Source organism: Harpia harpyja, chromosome 10 (assembly GCF_026419915.1).
Source record: "Harpia harpyja isolate bHarHar1 chromosome 10, bHarHar1 primary haplotype, whole genome shotgun sequence".
NCBI lineage: Eukaryota > Metazoa > Chordata > Aves > Accipitriformes > Accipitridae > Harpia > Harpia harpyja.
Window position 1 is genome coordinate 13,735,199 of NC_068949.1, and position 18,699 is coordinate 13,753,897.

General features: G+C 39.6%; 1 long non-coding RNA gene across 10 annotated transcripts in view; it reads left to right on the plus strand.

Moving 5' to 3' along the window:
* LOC128147328 (uncharacterized) overlaps window positions 1-18,699 on the plus strand; it is a 135,971-nt gene that overhangs the window by 38,603 nt on the left and 78,669 nt on the right. For 7 of the 10 annotated variants that reach the window (XR_008236996.1, XR_008236998.1, XR_008236997.1 and 4 more), the window contains exons 1-2: window positions 10,170-10,250; window positions 11,384-11,488. The exons of the other annotated variants lie outside the window; for them this stretch is intronic. This is a non-coding gene — a long non-coding RNA (uncharacterized LOC128147328). Of the gene's footprint in view, window positions 1-10,169; window positions 10,251-11,383; window positions 11,489-18,699 lie in introns of those variants that run through there. 10 annotated transcript variants of the gene reach the window in all.

The following is an 18,699-nucleotide window of genomic DNA, read 5'->3' on the forward strand; positions in this document are numbered from 1 at the left end:
CCCTGTGCGTGTCATTTGGGCATACCACTGAACCTGTTCCGACATTTTGCTTATCATCAGGGAATGCTGGGAGTTTTGTTTCAAAAGCAGCTGGAGTTTTAGGTCTTCACATCAAAGCATTTTGACTCAGAGGAAGTAAAAGTACCTCTCTACTGGAGATATAAGATTTCCTTTTTCTGTTTTCAATTGTGATGTGATTTTCTTGGTTTTGTCTCTGTTTTATTACCCTACAACTTCATTTTGGTAAGTAGAGACAGTTAGCAAATAACATTAAAAACTGTTAAAACATATATTGAGTTTTAATATATTTGCCTTCCTTGCCAAATTTGTTTCACAGTTGAACAGAAGGGCCGTCTGTGTAAAGAAAAGAAATGGCTAGGGTTAAACCTTGGGATCACAATTTTGAAAATCAATCAATTCCTTTTAGGTCTTTGCACACATTTTCTGTGGTGGACATCTTCAGTGGGTGTACTCTTTCTGAAGTTAACAAGTATCCTAGTTGTCAAATGTCTGTCTTGAAATATCCAGTAAGTATTTCTGAAAATCCATGGGCTTTTTAAGTGTCCTAGACCTTGAATGCATTTCCTTATGTAAAGTAACCTGAAGCACTGATCCTGAAGGAAAAATCTATATAGATTAATGGATTTCCTGAGTACCTACATAGTGTTCAATTATAGATTAGCATTAGCTGATGGACACATTGAAGTGTTACGTTGTGATTTTGGCAGTTTTGTGTGATTCTGTATTTTCCCCCAACAGTAGAAATGCCAATAACAGTAATTTTAAAAAAAAGAAAGTGCATTTTTTTTGCTAGAGAGCACATAAACATTTCTATAGGTAATGAGCTCCCCCAACATAAAATAAGTATTAATTTAACAACCTGTGACCTATATGAGTGCAGTCTTTGATGTTATAATTTATTCATTTCTTGGCTCACACTTTAAGTCACTTAAAGTATCATTGATGGACTTTCTGCTAGAACTTCCGCCTTTTGCCCTTCATCCTGTTTGCTCTGGGCTCCTATCTGGGATGATACCAGCAGAGATGTTCCCTTGGCACAGGTGCAAAGGTTTTTCAAGAACGCACTCAATCACCAAGTTTTTATCTTGTTCCTTTGCACTGCAATAATTTTATTTTCACTATGGGATAATAGTACAGGCTTCCAAGCACACTGGTAGGTGCAGCTAGTACTGCATGATCCTTTGTTTACCCCACTATCGGAATATAGCCCTGGTCCTGCTAAATTGTACAGAGTGTTCTGGTCCCGTAGACACACTGGAAAATCCCAGTGACATAAAAGCACTTTTTCTCTGATCTCTAATTTGAGAAATACCTGGAAGTCTTTGAATTTTGTTTGATCTTTTCATTAGCCCTAAATTTCTTTCCATTATGTTGGTCAAGAGAATTGATCTTCATTCAAGAAATGTCTCCATAATATTGTTGCTTTGTATGAGCATACAGTAGTGTGTGTTCATGGAGTTTTATATAATTTCTGCATTCTATATATGGATTATAAATAATTGTATTGTTGTTCTGTGCACTCATAGAGGTTTAAATGGCTAGAATTATGAATTGTATATTTTTTAAATGTATATTTAAAAAAATACTCAGTGAAGGAAACTTTGTCTGATGTGTAGCTGTAGAAAAATCTACCTTTTCTCCATTATTTTTGAAAGGGCAGTTGGGGTCATTATGAAGCACATGTAACACCCAATGACTTCGTCTGGAACTGCAGATGCTCAGCACTTTGTAGTAATCAGCCCTGTGTCTCCTGATAATTATGCCCTTGAGGCTTTCTCATCCCAATTTTTCCATAACTAATGTAATCCAAACTATATTATCCTATTAGGAGACTCATTTTTTCCTCCAACAAGCAGCATGCACCTGTCTGCTTACCATGAAGAAAGCAGTGACAGTGTTCTCCCGCTATTGCTTCAGTGTTAAAGGAGGTAATTCGGGCTGTAAATAGGGACGATCGAGCTTGTTGAGTTAAAATGAGAATATTAATTCTTGAATGGAGCCCTGCTTTATGCTTTTGTTCCTTCGTGGCTATCTCTGTAGTGGGTGGGGAGAGACGCTGCTTCAGAGTACAATTGAGAGCACCTATCTTGGGTCCCTATTTGGAATAAACGGGCTGTTTCTTTTCACCAGCTAGGGGACGCAGCCCTGGAGCTCAGTAGTGTGCACATCTCCACTAAGGCACGTAAGCTAGTTGGCATGTTCAGGGTAGAGGGGAAAGATAACATTAAAGAGGAACTGCTGTGATTTAAAAAGTGCTTCTATATTATAAAAAGTAATGAATTACCAGCCAGGCATAATGTGAGGTTTGAGCTGATGGGAACTCTCATCACAAGTAGATATAAATGCAGCTGTGTTGTCAAAACTTTGAGCTGTCGCACAGTCTTTTGAACAAGGAGGAGTGTGTTACAGCAAAGCATTTCTTCTTCCCTCCTTTTCCACCTCTAAGATTAAGTTCTTTCTGTTCCTTCAGAGCCAGGCAGCGTGAAGCATTCTGCACTATTTCCATCTACATTATACCAAGTTAAACTTGCAAAGAGGAGTGATGCTTGGGAAGTCAGAATTCAGCCAATTGAAAAATTTGAAAGGCAAAAGTGTTACTTTTAGCTATAGAAGCTTTCTAACATGATGTGCAGCACGGAGCAAATGGTGTTCAGGTTTTCACAGCCTTTTGCAGGTGTCTGAATAGCCAGTGAAGCCACTGAAAGTTATTCCCTTCCTGCTGGGAATGATGAACCTCCTCTGATGAACCTTCTTATGTTTTTTTTTTTTTTTCCTTAAATATCAATCCCTGTTTATGGAGCTGAAGCGTTTGGCATGTTTTTGTATGCCACCCACAAAATGGCATGTATATGCTGCTTGTGTGTCGTGTTCACAGAGACTTTCAGTATTCTGAACGAAGACTGTCATTTGGGGGAAAATGGCTCAGCCTTCAAGCTCAGAATTTCCCCTTCCCTTCTTTTGTTATCCCTTTTCTCCCTTCCTCATTGTTTAAGTTTAATAGAAGTGCAGGTTGATGGACAGGAAGAAAAGGCAAGTATAACAATCATGAATGTCTTTGAAAAACATTATTGCTATGAACCCATGGTAGATCGCAGATACCCCTGAGCAGAGGATGGTTCATATTTATTGACTCTGCCTGGTATTCTTCAGTGCAAGGGAAAACAGATTGCAGCTGAAGTCTCCTGTGTTCCTGTCTATCACTGTGACAGTGATGGCAGCCAACCCATGATAAACAGCCTCTTGCATAATGAAACATCTATGGTGAGAGTCCCTTCATTATAGCCTTGCCTAGACTGGCAGCTTTCTGAAATTATTCCCCTGTTCAACTATCCCTGGTGCAATAGCACAGGTGTCAATGCTGAAAGTTACTATGAAACTGCTTCCACTTCATCTCTTACTGTCTGCGCTAACGCAGCCTTAGCTAGAGCAACTGCATAACTCTAGATGAAGAGGGAAACCACTGTGCTGGTTTAGAGAGGGAGAGCCCTTGGTGGTAGTAGCCTTTTGGTGATGAAACATGTCACAAACTACATGATTGCTGTCACACAGTCTCTGCTGTGGGGGAAGGGGCCAGTGAGACGTTTGAAAGTATGTTGTTGAAAGTTTAAATACTTTGGGTTTATTCCATAGACAACTAAACCCATAACTCCTCCTGCTGTCATCTAGATCCAGCAGCTGACGTGCAGTTTTTGCATTACTCTTCAGCAGGCATCCCAGTGGCAGGTCGATAGATGACTCTTGCCAAGCAACAGCATAATTCAATGGACTCCTATATTGTCTGTGTTTCTTCCTCATCTTTTATGTGAAATAGTTAAGCAGTCCTGATTGTTGGGCTTAGGATTTTTCTGTAAAACAGGGAATGGCACATGCTGCTCAAATAAACCTATGACTGAGAGACTGAGACAACCCTACTGAAAACTGCCTGCCTGCCTGCCCTGGCCATCTGCTCTTTATGCATGGAGGTATGAAAACTTAATGTAGAGATAGAGCTGGTGCCCGAGTCAAAGAACTTTTGAAACAGGTTTGGATTTTTTCACTTTGCAAATTGTTCACAGAAACATTTAAATACCTTCTTGAAAACCCTTTGAAGCATGGATGGCATTTGAGTTTGTTCTGTGTATAATTTAAAAGACATATTTCAGCTGCAGATTATAGCCAACAATACACAGTTTATTTGTTTAGTCAGCAAGGACCAGGTTTTTCAAAGATTTCAGCCCTCACAAGCAGGACTAAGACTTAAAAGAACACATACTGTTTTTCCTTCTTGCTGAGGTGCTAGAGTCACAACCATGCCATTACCTCATGAATTGGGCACCTGCTGTTGAGGATTAACATCTGAAAATCTGTTTCTCTGCACACTTTGAAGAAGTGGTCTTGAATTCTCTTTTTTTTTTTTTTCTTTCTCATAGGTCAGTGTCCCAACACTGTAGAAAGCTACCCTGGATTTTGCCTGTTGGCCAAGTCTGTTACCTAGACTTGATTTTACTAAACCAGAGTTGTGTGTGTCTGCAACATACTTCACATGACTTTCCAGGTCAGTGTTCCTTTGGGTTTGAGAACAGTTGCAAGTCATCACATGAGAGTTCAGATAAAAAAAATCCTGAGTGGATGAGTTGGTTTTGTAGTTTGTTGGTTTTTAATAGGCTTCATCTGCCTCAAATTTACTTCTGCGCAGTGTCTAGCAAAAGCATGTGTGCCACTGAAAGCGTCAAGCTAAGGCTAATGAGAGCCTCATAAAAACCTATGCATCAGCTCCTGAACAGAAAATTTCACCTTCAGAGTCCAGGATCAAAAGTGCCATAGAAATCATTGCTCTGATGTCTCTATTGAAAAGACAGTATCATTAGTACATTTTTCTAAGTGCTATTTCTCTCTAGTGTGCATTATCATTAAAACTTCCATTACTAAAATCTATATTACTTTTCTTTTGAAATGAGGTTTCATTCAGCACCTTCCCTAGTTGCTTGAAGTATGAATGATTGGCTCTGCATGAAGCACTTTGTAACCCTCCTCATGGAGGAAGCCATATAAAAATAAATGTTACCATCAAGTATATTTTGCATACTGTAGCTGTGTGTAATTACTGAGCCTGGGATTCACCATTCTGCTGACCCTGACTTCCCCAACGTGCTTTGGGCAGGTTTTGTGACAGTTTAAACAAATGTAGTTTCAAAGGATTATGGAGATTGCAGTTGTTATTTCTATCATGCAAGTTAGAAGAATAAGCAACTTGTATATAGTATATCCAATGTTATTAAAGTATGTCCTTCTTTGAAGGGTAATCACTTAAGGGTCTGTCCTTACAAGGTTATTAACTCATCATTTTCAGATTATGCTCTATGGATCCCTCGAGGTCTATTAGCTGCTTCTAAGAGATCTGAGAAAGGTAATTAAGAAAGGCAAGGATATTACTAGTATGCTCACACTAGGGGATCCAAAGGGAAATGCTTAAGGGTCTGCAAATCAGCAGAGAGGGGAAAAAAAGCTGAAACCCGCTAAATGAGAATTTCTAGGGAATACATGGGCATACCCTGTATTTTTCAGGTCATTCTAATAGGAAATGTTTAATCGGCCTCAGCAGATTTCAAATTCTATAATCCCATTGTAGTTTGGAGGCATCTTAAGGGTAGATGCTGTAAAAGGTTATATTAACTTGTATATTCTTTGCAGAAAATAACACTGGATAACTGAAAGACTAGCCTAGTAACTTATATAGGCTTCTGTGAATAATGAAGACTGCTTTTTTAGTAATGTCCTTTATAACTGTTATGCAAAACATGAGTTTCTCAAAAAGGTGCTTGGTATGTCTGTGGTAAGGATGCATAAGGGGAAGAAAGTGTCATATGCTCCTCTGACATAAATCTACTTAGCTTTAATGGAGCTTTTTAGTGAAGTATGCAGATATATACTAGCAGGATTTAACCTTGAGGACTTAAACAGCAACTGGAAATTTTTGATTTCTGGTTGTGTCTTGAGAATGTCTGGAAAGGAGGGGTCTTACAGAAACTTCAGTTACTTCTGTGTGCTGGAATAGCAAACAGGAAAGTATCATAACATTGCTGACCTTGGTTATGATCCATGGTGTTTCTTGGGCCCAAAGCAGTTTTCACTGTGAAGGTGTGTAATGCTGGCAGTGTGATTTCCAAGAATGACCTTGTTATTTCTATAGATGATATATAAGCATCTGCATTTGGTGTGCTGTGTGTGCATTCCCTGTGTACAGAGGTGGAAACAACATGACTGTGGTTGCCACCCTGTTTAGCACTGTTAAAGTTAAGAAGTGGCAGAAATGGCCTGGACTTCTCCAAATCAGCATCTGTCTGGGCTCCTTTGTGGCCTTGGGAAAATCATACATGAAAGTATAGTACACATAGGAACCATCTGTTCCGAGATTTAGAAAAAGACTCCCCCCCTGCCCCCTGAATTTAAACTCTTTTTGTTCGAGTGAGGCTGAGGAGTTTGGGTAGCCCCAGAGTGTGCTTTACTTTTGCAGCTGAACACTTCTCAGCTTTGTCCTCTTTGTATTTGCTGTTCTGCATAGGGCAAATTTACCAAGGAGCTCAGCTGAGGCTGAGAGTAGCTCCTTTGACTTGGAAAATGCCTCTGAATAAATTATCCGCTGTGGAATAATGATACATATTCTACCTAAGAGCCAGAAAAGTGAAACAATAAAGGATGTTCTTAGAATAGTTCCTAAGAACCTGGGGTCTCTGGAGGAAAATGAGGCTTCTGGAGGGTGATAGAGAGAATCCATTTTAGGAACCTGCCTCTCTTCAGTAACTGTATATGGAGGTGTGTATCAAACTGGGAATGCCTAAAGTTAAATGGTGTGAGTACCCATCAGTCAGCAGCTTTCAGGGTGTTGAGCAGCACAGTGCAGCATGGCAGTTGTGGCTGCGTGGGTGGCTGCACCAAGGCTGCAGCCAAGAGTTGCACTGGGCAGAGAAGAACTGGACACACAGATGTAGCTGCATGCAAATCCACACAGGAGCTAGTGTTTCCCACTGTAGGCTTTCTAGCCAGCAGTTAAAAGGATAGTTATTTACATTCTTTAATTTTTAATAATATTTGGATGATTATCATCTCTTGTTCTCTGAGAACAAGAGCACTCACATAAACTCAACACTTTTTTCACTGTATGAACAGTGAGAAAGGGCTGTAACATCTCATTCATTTCCCTCTGTTGTTGTCACAACGCATACGTAGCTGGATTCAAACTTGTTTCCATGCTGAATATGTGTTTGTATTTCTATTCAGAAATCAATAAATGTTCTGAGGAACACAAGCACTTGTGGAACATTTGGTGAAATTCATAACATTTTTATACAGGAAGCAAGATTAGATGTTCATAGGAGCATCGTTAGGCCCTGCAGCCCACAGATTCATAAGATTCTCACCACATCCCTGCAGATGAACAGTTAATTTTTTGAGACAAAGCAAAACCTATAGGTACTGAAAACCGTAAATTAAGATGCTGAAAACAAGGTCTTTATTTTGGGCTGATTAGAAGCCTGCCTCACAGAAAGCTGGCTGTTGCCAAATGTCATGGGAATGAGGGACTTAAACATGTCACTGAAATATGTACTGCAAGTTCCTTCGTGATGAAGTCTCAGATAAATTGGAAACACCTCAAACTTACATCGTGGGAAAGCCAAACAAATTTCTGATGGAAATGAATGGAAATTAATTCAGGGTGTAGACTTAAACCCAGCCCCTAGGGACACAGTAATTGTGCCTTTTAGAAAATGGTCTCCTGCTCTTTGCATTTTAACTGTCTGTAATTACTTTTGTGGTTTGTTGGTTGTTGAGGAGCTTGACAAGCTGGGAATTGGCATATTCAGCGTTGCCTTTATTTACAGTGTTTTTGCCAAGTCATTAAGTCAGCAACAGGAGGCTTTGTTCTGACAAAACTAATCCCCCAGTGTGGCCAGACACCACATTTGCCTTTTAACTTTGTGCTACCATTTAAAACTATTTTGCCAAGATTTAGGTTGGCATGAATTGTCAGAACACCACCAAAATCAGTATAGATAAGCCAAGATTTCTTTCCTCCGTCCCTATCATGTTTTGGTTTTTCTCACAATGAGCTGTGAAAAGCTGATTATGGCTAGGGCGTTCTGTAGACCTAGCTGACTTGTGTTGCTCCAGCGAGGGTATTCTTGTACTGCCGGAGGGACAGGGGCTAGGAAGTCGCTCCTGTGGGAGGCATGGAGAACGCCAGACGGCCCCAGGAGCTTTCAGAGCCTGTCGGATTTGCTTGCTTAATAAATACAGCGATATTGCTTGCTGCTCGCTTAGTCTGATTCACTTGGCTCTGCCAGTGTTGTCCGGCTCTGTCAGTAGCTGCCTTTGAACGAGGATGAAGGGCTGCTGCATAATAGAGTTGTGCTGCTAACCTCAAGGGTTGTTGAATAACCATCATGGGGCAGAGTCCAGAGGTGTGCTTTATAAAGTGCTCAGGGATACTTTGACACCAAGTGTGAATACAAATGCTAATTGTTGTTGTTATTCTTTTCCAAGAGATTGGGGCGTGTTTTTATCATTATTCTGCAGGTCTCAGCGTCCTTGTACAGTTAGGCCCTGACCTCCTCAGAATACCATTTGAATTGGAAACGAGCAAATATCTAACATCTTTACACTGAAATTTCCTCAATTCTATTAACCCTGTATGTATTAAAAACTGACATTAATGGTGACTCTCTGGCACCAGCAGAGTCTTAAAGTGCTTTATACTTTCTGCAAAGTGACTGGTAAACTCTGGGAGAAAACCTGCGCTTGCTGCTGCAACTCAGTCCCTTGTCCTTTCTGCCATAGATCATAGGATCATTTAGTTGGAAAAGACCCTTAAGATCGAGTTCAAGATGAGTTAGGGAGAGCAGGAACTTGCTGAAGAACTTTCCTGTCTTCAGGAATAACGAATCCTCTCTGGTACTTATTTTAGGGCCACTGTAAACAAGCTCAAAACCTGTACTCAGCAACACTGACTAAGGTCTTTTGAGTATATAACACTGTCAGCCCCATATGTTCACGCTGACTGTTAACAGGAGACCTCTGCTTTGTGGTTGCTGCAGTGGTGGGGAGGTGGAGGCTCTTGCTCCTCTGTCAGAGTACTAACAAAATACTTGTCAGTGTTTTAGTATTCATCTGAAACTAAAGAGGATTGTTGTAGACAGTATCAAAGGAAGGTGTTCAAGAAGCTGCAAGAACATTAGAGGATGCAAAGTGCTAAGAGCTGGGCACATCTTGTGATTTGAAAGTAAATGCCTCCGACCCTCTGTAGTAGCGAATGGGAGGAGACTTGTATCCCCAGATACTACTTGGTTATTTCCCTTAATGTTTGGATTTTCTCTTGGATTCTTTTTTGGACATATGGCTCTGAGACATTAGCAGTCTTTTCTTTCGCTGTTTTCCTTTTTTGGCCTAGGAGGACCCTCTCAGAAATTTAGATGTCTTTCTGCTTTGGACATCTCAGATGGTCCTGTTCAGTAGGAAACTTTTGCCTGCACAGTGACTGGAGTATTGCTTAGAATCTCTGACATTTGCTAATATTGCTGAAAGGAGATGATCCTTGTTGAAGGAAGCAAAACACAAATGCATAGCAAAAGGCACAATTGTAGTAGAAAGCATGTAGCAAAAAAGTTGTTCTGTTAAGCTTAATGCTGTAAAATCAGTCAATTTATAAGTTACCACGGAGTACAAATTCTTCAGACTTTACTATTTCACAGAGAAAATTAACAATTGGTGAATGTAATTTCAGGCTTAAGTCTTCCCAAGTGAGTTGAATTCTGTGTGGAGTATGTTTGACTCAGACTGTCATGACTGTTGTTGATCTTCAGTCATTTGTTCACTCCAGAAATAAGAGCCAGGTTTAATCTAGAGGTGACGCACAGGGAAAGCTAAATGCTATGAGACAAAGTGTGAAGTTCCAATAGCATGCTTTCATGGGGTAGAAGGGAAGCTGATTTCCTTTTAAAAAAAGAGAGGACAAGGGTAAATGATCAGGTCCTTAAACGAGCATTAACTGATCTGCAAGCTGCTTTTTACCAAAGAAACATTGTTTTGCTCTTTAAGATGCAATAGTAAATTTATCATCTTTTCCAAACTTATTTTTGCTTATACTCACTGAGGTTTTTCTTTATCAATTTTAACAGGGAACAGCCTACAAAGGCCTGGAGATAGAGGAGAAGATTTCTGATGGAAAATACTCAGTAAATCTGATGATTTCTAAGGTATAGTGGTTAGTTAATGCCTTCAAGACACTACAGACCTGAAAGAAACTCTGAAGTCCAAAAATCGAATTTGTGAAGCGAAAGAGTTGTTTTTAAAAATATTTTTCTTTTTTGACTATGTGAAACAGGATGCTAGCCATTGTATAACACTATGAAAGGAAATAACTGATTAAAAAATTAAAAGTTCAGAGTTGGTGGTGTTGGTGGTAAAGGTGTTTTATAATTTTAAAGAAACTGCTCCAATTTCCTTCTCACCTGCAAGATTTGCCACTTTTATGAATTATTTCATTGAATGAGGTAAAATCACATTTGTTTGGAGTGAAAACAAACAACAATCTTGATTTGAGGCAAAAATACCCTCATTTTGTAATTTGTCTTTTGCACACATGTGACATTACTTATGCAAGATTCTTGTCAATCCCTTTAATTGCAAGATTATGTCGTTAGTATTTTCAGTGCTCAATTTCCTGACATTTAATTTTTCTGTTGGAAAATAGGGACTATTGTAAAGGGTAAATGGAAAGTTTTTTGTCTTAGTCCTATTAAGCATAGCGCAAAAGAGTAACTAAGGTGACAGTGCCACCTGCAATAGTAGTGGAAAAAAGAAAAGGTTGGACTTGCCTGAAATAATAAATAGGAATAAATGGATAGGATAAACTGCCAGTTTGTGAGGGATTGAGGACAAAATGGTTCAGACTAATGGATGACTGGGATGGAAAGAAGATACAGTCCCAAAATCAGTATGTGCGAACAGAAACCAGGGTACAAACCAAAGGCCTGGAGCTGGGCACAGAGCAGAATTCAACCATCAGTCTGCTGTAAAGTAATTACAGAAAACCACCATCATGCGGTGCAGCCACACCCAGTGTCACCAGGGCCCAGCTGAAGTGACCATTCACCCAGCACATGCTAGCAGGACTCAGCTGGACAAAACTGGGAGCCGAAGTGATCAATACTGATGCACTGAATTTTGTGTGGAGAGAATTAGTGGTATGTGAATGAGGAGATGTACTAATATGGTGGGATCTAGAAATTTCTGAAAGGTGTATGGTGTGTTTAGTAGTGTGGTGCTAGGTAGAAATGACCAACTTAATACTGATGACTTTACTGTAGCTGTTTTTCACCTGTTCAAGGGGCAGAATGAGAGCAGCTGATGCAGACTATAAAGCAGTTAGAGACACGGCTTCCAAGGAACCCTCAAATGGAACAACATGCAGAAAAAATGGAAGTCCAAGGGGGTAAGTGGAGGATAAGGATGAACTATATCTCATTGCTTGTAAATGCAATATGTCTCCTGACATGGCAGGTGAACAGAAAGAAAGTTGGTATATATGTATTTATAGATAGGCAGGTACACCTCCCTATCGCACATCATGGTTTTGCATGCATTGGACATTAGGTTATTTGTTAAAGGCTAAAGGGCTAAACAACAATGGAACATTAGCCTGCCTTAAATTTCTGTGGAAAATTAAATTTCTGTTCTGTTTAAGAACAAATAGAATTTGATTGGTATTTAAATAATCCACAATTTCTTCTGTGACTCAGGGATCGTACACTGTAGGGTAGATTACTTCTGTGAATATTTGATCTACATTTTCTCAGTGAAATAAAGCTTTGTTCATGCAGCTATGAAGCATTGTTAGGTTGGAATCACACACAGAGTGGTCTTCATTATAGAGCACTGTTAATTACAAATGCTGTGCAATTTGCAGGCCATCTATTCTGACTGTAATTATGATGTCACTTGCACACCTGTGTCTGAGAGTATTTTCCTCTCTAACTAGGGCTCATTCTTTTGACTCAGCAAGGAGCTTCTCTTGATGGTGGAAATAGCTCGTTTGTTGTCTCCATGGGTATAGAATAAGACAGAAGGGAGTAAAAACTTGGGAAACAGCCAGCAATTGAAGCAGGCAGTAAGCCGTAAGTGACTGTGTGGGCCTACACAACAGAGGGAGCATGTCTTGAATGTAATATGATTAAAAAATAGGCTTAAAACAGGCCTGTTTGCTGGCATGCTTTTTGCTCAGTGGAATATATATTAATTAGAGCTTTAGCACAGCTTCTCAGCAAACACCATTTTCCCTCAAAGAGAGAGAAACAAGGAGAGGGAGAATTCTAATGCTGGGAATAAGGTACTATGAATAAGAATCAGCAACAAAGGATTTAGTTTAAGCTGGACTGGAAATTGTTGCAGCTTTATGTTTTTATAAAGGAAACCTGTGTGTCAGCTTCTAGTAGTGACAGAGATGCTGAGAATTGGCATGTGAGGATAATGTGATAATATAGAGACACCAGGGAGTATGTGTCCACAAAAATGCATCTCAGCCAGCCAGAAGGCCATGCTGTGATTTCAGTAAAAAGCTACGACAGAAAATCAATAGCTTTTGAGAAGGGCCTGCAGTAAGGCAACAGCATTATCTGCACTTTCTTCATTCTGCTTCTCCCTTTCCCCCCTTCCCTCCCTTCATAAAGATACAGAGCTGCATGATCTCATATTTGAGTTTTGTTAACTCTGTGCCTCTGAGTAGCTCAAGCAGTGAGGCAGTTCAGGGAATACAAAGTACCTCCAAACCAAAGCGTAGGGATGGAGAATAGGGATGAGTCACGCAGGGTATTGGGTTTATTGACAGACTCTCATCACCTTGTAGGCAGTCTGTGTAGACTGCAGTCTCCTACCCAGTGCTTCCATCACAACTGTGTTCTGATCTTTAGAAAAATTTCTCAATGTATCTTAGTACAGCCTTCACTCAGCTGTGTATTTTCTGATGTGTGGATCAACAGTAAGTCCGTCTTCCAGGCTTCCACGTAGGGCAGGATCATCTAGCCATGTAGTCCCAGATTATGGAGTTTTCATTAGGTGCTGACTTTGCAGAGCTTCAAAGACTTAAAATGAGGTTTTCCAGGATGCCTTTTTTACTTCTCCAATTTATTTTTGTCTGAAAAGGTAGAATAGGAATTGTTAATGAAAAGTAGAGCAAAGGGTAGACTGCTTAGCACTAGCTGACACAGAGTTTGTAATCATGTTACTGTATTTCAATTTGTGATACTACCTCTGTATTTTATACACAGACATGCGGTAGATTCAGAGGTGATGTTGCATATGCATGGTTATACATTTTACTATTTCCTGACATTTGAATGATTAATCATTCTGAGATAATATGCAGGTCAGCTTACAGACCCTAAAACATGGGGGGGCGGGGGGAAGACTGAAGGACTGTTCCCTTGAATGCCCTATCCTGTTAACGAGGATATGGAGTCAATGAGGGCCCTGTGAAGCTGCATTACATTATACAAAACATTTTCATTCTACACTGGACAGTGAAATGGGGAAAAGGGAGGACTGCAGACAGGTAAAACTCCTCCTTCCCCATTAATCCATACTTTGTGTCCATATGCAGGTTTGGGTACATGTATGTGGCTTTGGTTCTATGAAAACAAAGTTAGACCCATCGGAAAGTAATACAGTTTTAGGTCAGACATACTCTTTAGGCAAAAAAGTCCACCAATAACATTCAAATGGGGGACACTTATTTAAATATATGGAAGACAGAAGATGATGTAAGGAAAGTCTGCAGGAGAGGAGGGGGTGAGTGAAAGGGGCGAGTCTATTATCTGATTGGTGAACAGGGTATTATTGGGATTCTTTCTTCTTCTTTTTTTATTAAAGATGATATGATATCTTAATTGCAGATGATGTTACAAAGCCAGGAACTCTCTAGGGCTTCATTGTTCTTAAATATACCCATGTGCTTTGGTGTATAAGCATTTTGGAATTGGGAGACCTTTTCCACGTTGGCATAGAGAGGTAATGTCATCAATTCAGTGACATTAAATAATAATCCACTTGGTTTCTTTTGCTAACTGATAGCACTGAGAAATGTATGATTTTCTAGCATAGCATTAGACTGACACAACAGCTAGGAGAGAGTGTGTTCTTTTTGCTGACACTTCTGATTCCTTCTCACCTTACCCAAGAACTTGGTTCTTTTTCTATGGAAAACTATGAGAAACAGCCAGATACTTGGCATATTAACGAGAGACAATTCTAATTTGATTTTTTCCATGAAGTCGTCTTTTTGTCAGAGGTCAATATTTCAATACGCCAGTGCATAGAAGATTATTCAAAAGTTATTCAGTGGAAGACTCAGAGGAAGGAGAGGGGATTCTCTAGCATCTGGGAAAATCTTCCATAAACAAATACAATTTAATGACTGCTTTTTTGAGGCTGTGAACTTTTAAGTTCAAGCAGGTGTTCATTATCTGGAAAGCATGCTTATAAGGGAAGGTCTGTTAGGATTTTTCATCAGTGGCAGCTGAGCTGCATAAAATACATGAAGTACATAAAAGTAGGAACATACTACCTATCTAATCATTAAACTTTCAGGGTGCTGGGGATAGCTGGTATCTTAATTGCCCTCTAGTCAGAGTTATACTGTACCATGGGTCACACATAATTGGAGAATTGTTTGAAATACAGAAGTGTCTTGACCACAGCAAAGGTGCTTGATCATCTTTACAGTACCTATAGGGTAGGGCTGGGCCTGGGTGACTATAAATTACTGATCAACACCACATTCAGGTCTGCTTGTGCTCTAACTGAACAACTATTCCAGCCTTCCAAATGCACTGAAGTGCCACCGCATCCTGAGTGGAAGACTGGAGCCTGCTAGATCAACTGATCATTTCCTTCCTTAGCCTCTAAACGTCATAATTCACTGCTCTTGAGCTTTAGTGACACGAGGAAAATTAAAACTTGGGAATTATTGTAATGAGGGAGAACCACTGTGTGAAAAGTTTTCCTCAGAGATCCCATTATCACACGGTGAATCACAGTTACGTCAATTCTAGCCACAGCAGCCATGAGACCTTCCTTTGGGAAACACAGAGCTGAGGCTTAAATGCATGGAGAAGCAGCATACGAATCTTTGACTTAACTGGCATGAAAACCTGAAGGCATTGTACCATGGTGTGCCAGGCAGGATTTTGAGGTCAGGAGGTACTGTGATGGGACATTGCTCCCTAAGGATACCCATGGTCCCCTTGAAGATCTCTTGGGTTTGTTTCCCTTGTACATACATACTGTTGAAAATACTTGAAAAGTGTTTCTTCATCTTAAAGAGCAACAGTTATCATGTTTGAAAATGGGAATGTTTCATGCTTTCCTCCAAATATCTATAATCTGGTCTCTGCTTGTTTATTCATGGTAATGGCTGAAAGCAGGGACTACTTACACTGCTTGCAATCAATCACATCTTCTGTAAGCTGTCCTAAAACTTAATCTTTTAGTTGTCGTCTTATTTCTCCTCTTTCTGGATTCCTAAAAGTCCTGCAATTCTTATCATTGTCCCTGATACCTTGCTTCTTCAGGCTTAAAGTATCCTGCTGTTGATGTATGATATATGTGTATACTTGGGTGATGTTATGCTGTTGTTCACTTAAATAATATGTTCTTGTACATTTCAAGGCAAATAATTTCAAAACAAGGAATGTCAAACTGAAATCTGAGACTGGTGCTTTAAAAAACCTCCAAAATATTAGGAGCCAGTGGCAGTTCTGAAACACTTGGTTTTGTCTTTGTTTTGTTTTGTTTTCAAAATAGAAAATGTATCAAAGTGGATTTATGCCCTTGGGGGAAAATTGGGTTTTGCCAGCTCACCAGAAAGCTCTGAAACAAATATCATCTATTTTAAAAGAAGAAAGCTTGAGAGACAGAAATCAGGGGCATCAGTGAACACTTCCTAGAACAGTGCTAAACAGTATTGGTAGGAGTTGCAAAATCTTGTACTAATTGGCTTGACAAGGCCCCAGCTAACTCCATAGAGAAAACTTACTTTCATTAGGTAGGCATTAATACTTGAAAGGAAAGTGAGTCTGTTCATAAACAGTAGGCTGGAACAGGAAGGCTGTCATTTCTGTAGCTGCAGAAACCATGAAACCATCTGTGTGTTATGAGGTAATGTACACACTGGCTGAATACCAATATTGTCTAAGCTGCCAATGTCCTTCATTTGTAATGGTTACATTGACAGAAGGATCCATTGAAATCCACCACAGTTTGTATTTTTTTTAAACTGTATTATGAATGTGGAGGCAGAGCCACAACACTGCCATCCTTGCTGACTGCTGATGTTTAAAAATAGAAGTCAAGAGGTGCATAGGCATTTCCAGCACCTTCTCTTGAAATGCCACCCCGTTTGACTCAACATCAAGAGCAGGGCAAACACAACCAGATGGATCTGCCCCAGCGTTGCCCCACGTCAGTTATGTAGCAGTCAGAAAGAGTAATGCATGTTAATCACTCTTGGTTTATTACAGACATGGAGGTTTCTTAGGAGGTGAAATCTTCAGGCCACTTATGCCAAGTTCATCACTTGCTTCAGTTAACTGCTGAGCTGCAGTTTTATAGAACTGTACTGTCTTTGCTAATTTGATACTCTGCCTCTTAGTGGAGACATAGATTTCCTGTCAAAGTTGGTATTATATATTCAGCAGAACTCGCCTTTCTTCTGGATGATTTACAAATTCTTCTGTGCAAAACAATCTCTTCAGGGATGTCGTCATTTTATGCTATAACTGGCATGTTTTGGATGAAATATGTTTTAGGAAAAAAAAAATTACAGGCTGTCCTATGCTTTATCAGCTTGAGGAAGCGGAAGATCACAGCCAGAAACGTACAGCCAAAGAAAAATGGGTCTATGCTGTTTGCCAGTTTGTCTACAAATTTTTCATTGAACGTACAGTTGCTCTCTGATCTCAGATGTACAGCTGTGCTGTTCAAGTGGAGGACTTAACCTTAGCAAAATGATTGAGTAAAAGTTCTATAACTGAATACATCCTGAAATGTTCAACTTGACACTGAATTTGCATTATGATGGTGAAAAATATTGCTTAGAAATCTACAATGCAAAGACAAATCTTTTAACTGTATGCAGTTTACCAAAGGTCATTTCAGTGTCTGACTGCAGGAAATATCAGCTACTTCCTCACAAACAAGAGTAAACTTATTAAAGCATGTAAATCAAGTGGTGTAAGGCAAATCTCTCTCCCTCAGAGTTCAGTGATGCAGGTTTTAATCCATGCTTTGCAAAAGTTGTTAGTTTTAATTGCAATATGATCTGCTTGTAATGAGCTTTATTTTTATTAGTCAAACAATCAAAAAATAATAAACAGAGTAGTTTATATTAGAATAATCCTGTTGGGTCTGAAAGACCTGTCAGGAGCTGGCTGCTTCCAAAGAAATTGAATTTTTCAAACAAATTATTTGGAATACTAACTGAACTAACTATGGTTTTCTCATTTCTGTGATTTCTTCCTTTTTTGTTCTCAAATATTTCATGTAGAAATGGTATGGTAGATTTTCACATACAGTGTGTTTTAAATTAGGAAGGACAGGAATAAGCAGAAGTAAGTACTTCAAGAAGTTTATGCTGATATTTCTGACTCATGGAATTTTTATTCTCAGGCATTTTTGAGACCTGAAAATTGAAGAAAAATTTTAAAATCCTAGAATTTCTCCCAAATAAGACCTCTATTTTTCACACTGGTTTAATCACGAGCTTCTGCTACAGCATGGAAATATTGGAAAGACTTCCTGCTTTAGTAGTACAGGGAGTATCTGTTTTAGTCAAATCGTTTCCTGTACATACTGTTTTGAGCTCTGCATGCAGTAACTGAGGGCAGATTTACCAGCATCAGCCAAGACCACTGGGGGTTGTAGCCCCATCTGTTTGTATTTTCTAGTAGGCTACATGGAATGTAATGGAGGAAATTACACCAAACCACAGCCGATCTTCCCTGACCTCATCATCACTGCAGCTTCATCCAGTCTGAATATAATAATCGCATGTGGATGAAGCACATACATTTTTACTGTGGTTGCTACTTTTGTCCAGGATTTTAAGATTCCCTGAACCAATGTAAAGAAAAGTGGCAATATGAATGGCAAATCCAATCATGATTCAGTGAAGCAAAAATTTCAAACATTTCCTTTCCATTTCAGTGGACTTTTGAGAACTGTCATAGGGCTTATAGGTATATATTTTTTAATTAAAGTTAATTTTTACAGTAGCATATTCATACCCTAATCAAGAATAAGGGCTGTACACATTAGATCCTTTGCATGCACGATGAAATTTTCTCTGTATCCTTCCTAGGATAGCCCAACTGCAGGGACATAATGGATGGGGAAGAGATTTTTTTCCATGCCTCTCATTTCTTACTGTGACTCCTTCTGGGCTCTGCCTCTTAAAAATGCCTTCAGTTCCTCCTAACTGCTCTGGAGTTTTATAAGCTCTTTTGGAGTCTCAGGGAGTGCTTGTTGTTAAAGAGAGATGTCTGGGTAGATCCACTTAAGAGCTCTTGCCTGCTTTTGCCATTGTGTTGTGGTTTGGTGGCTGGATTGCAGTAGTGTCTGATGTGGAAGAAGGGCCCAAGCAGTGCTAAAAAC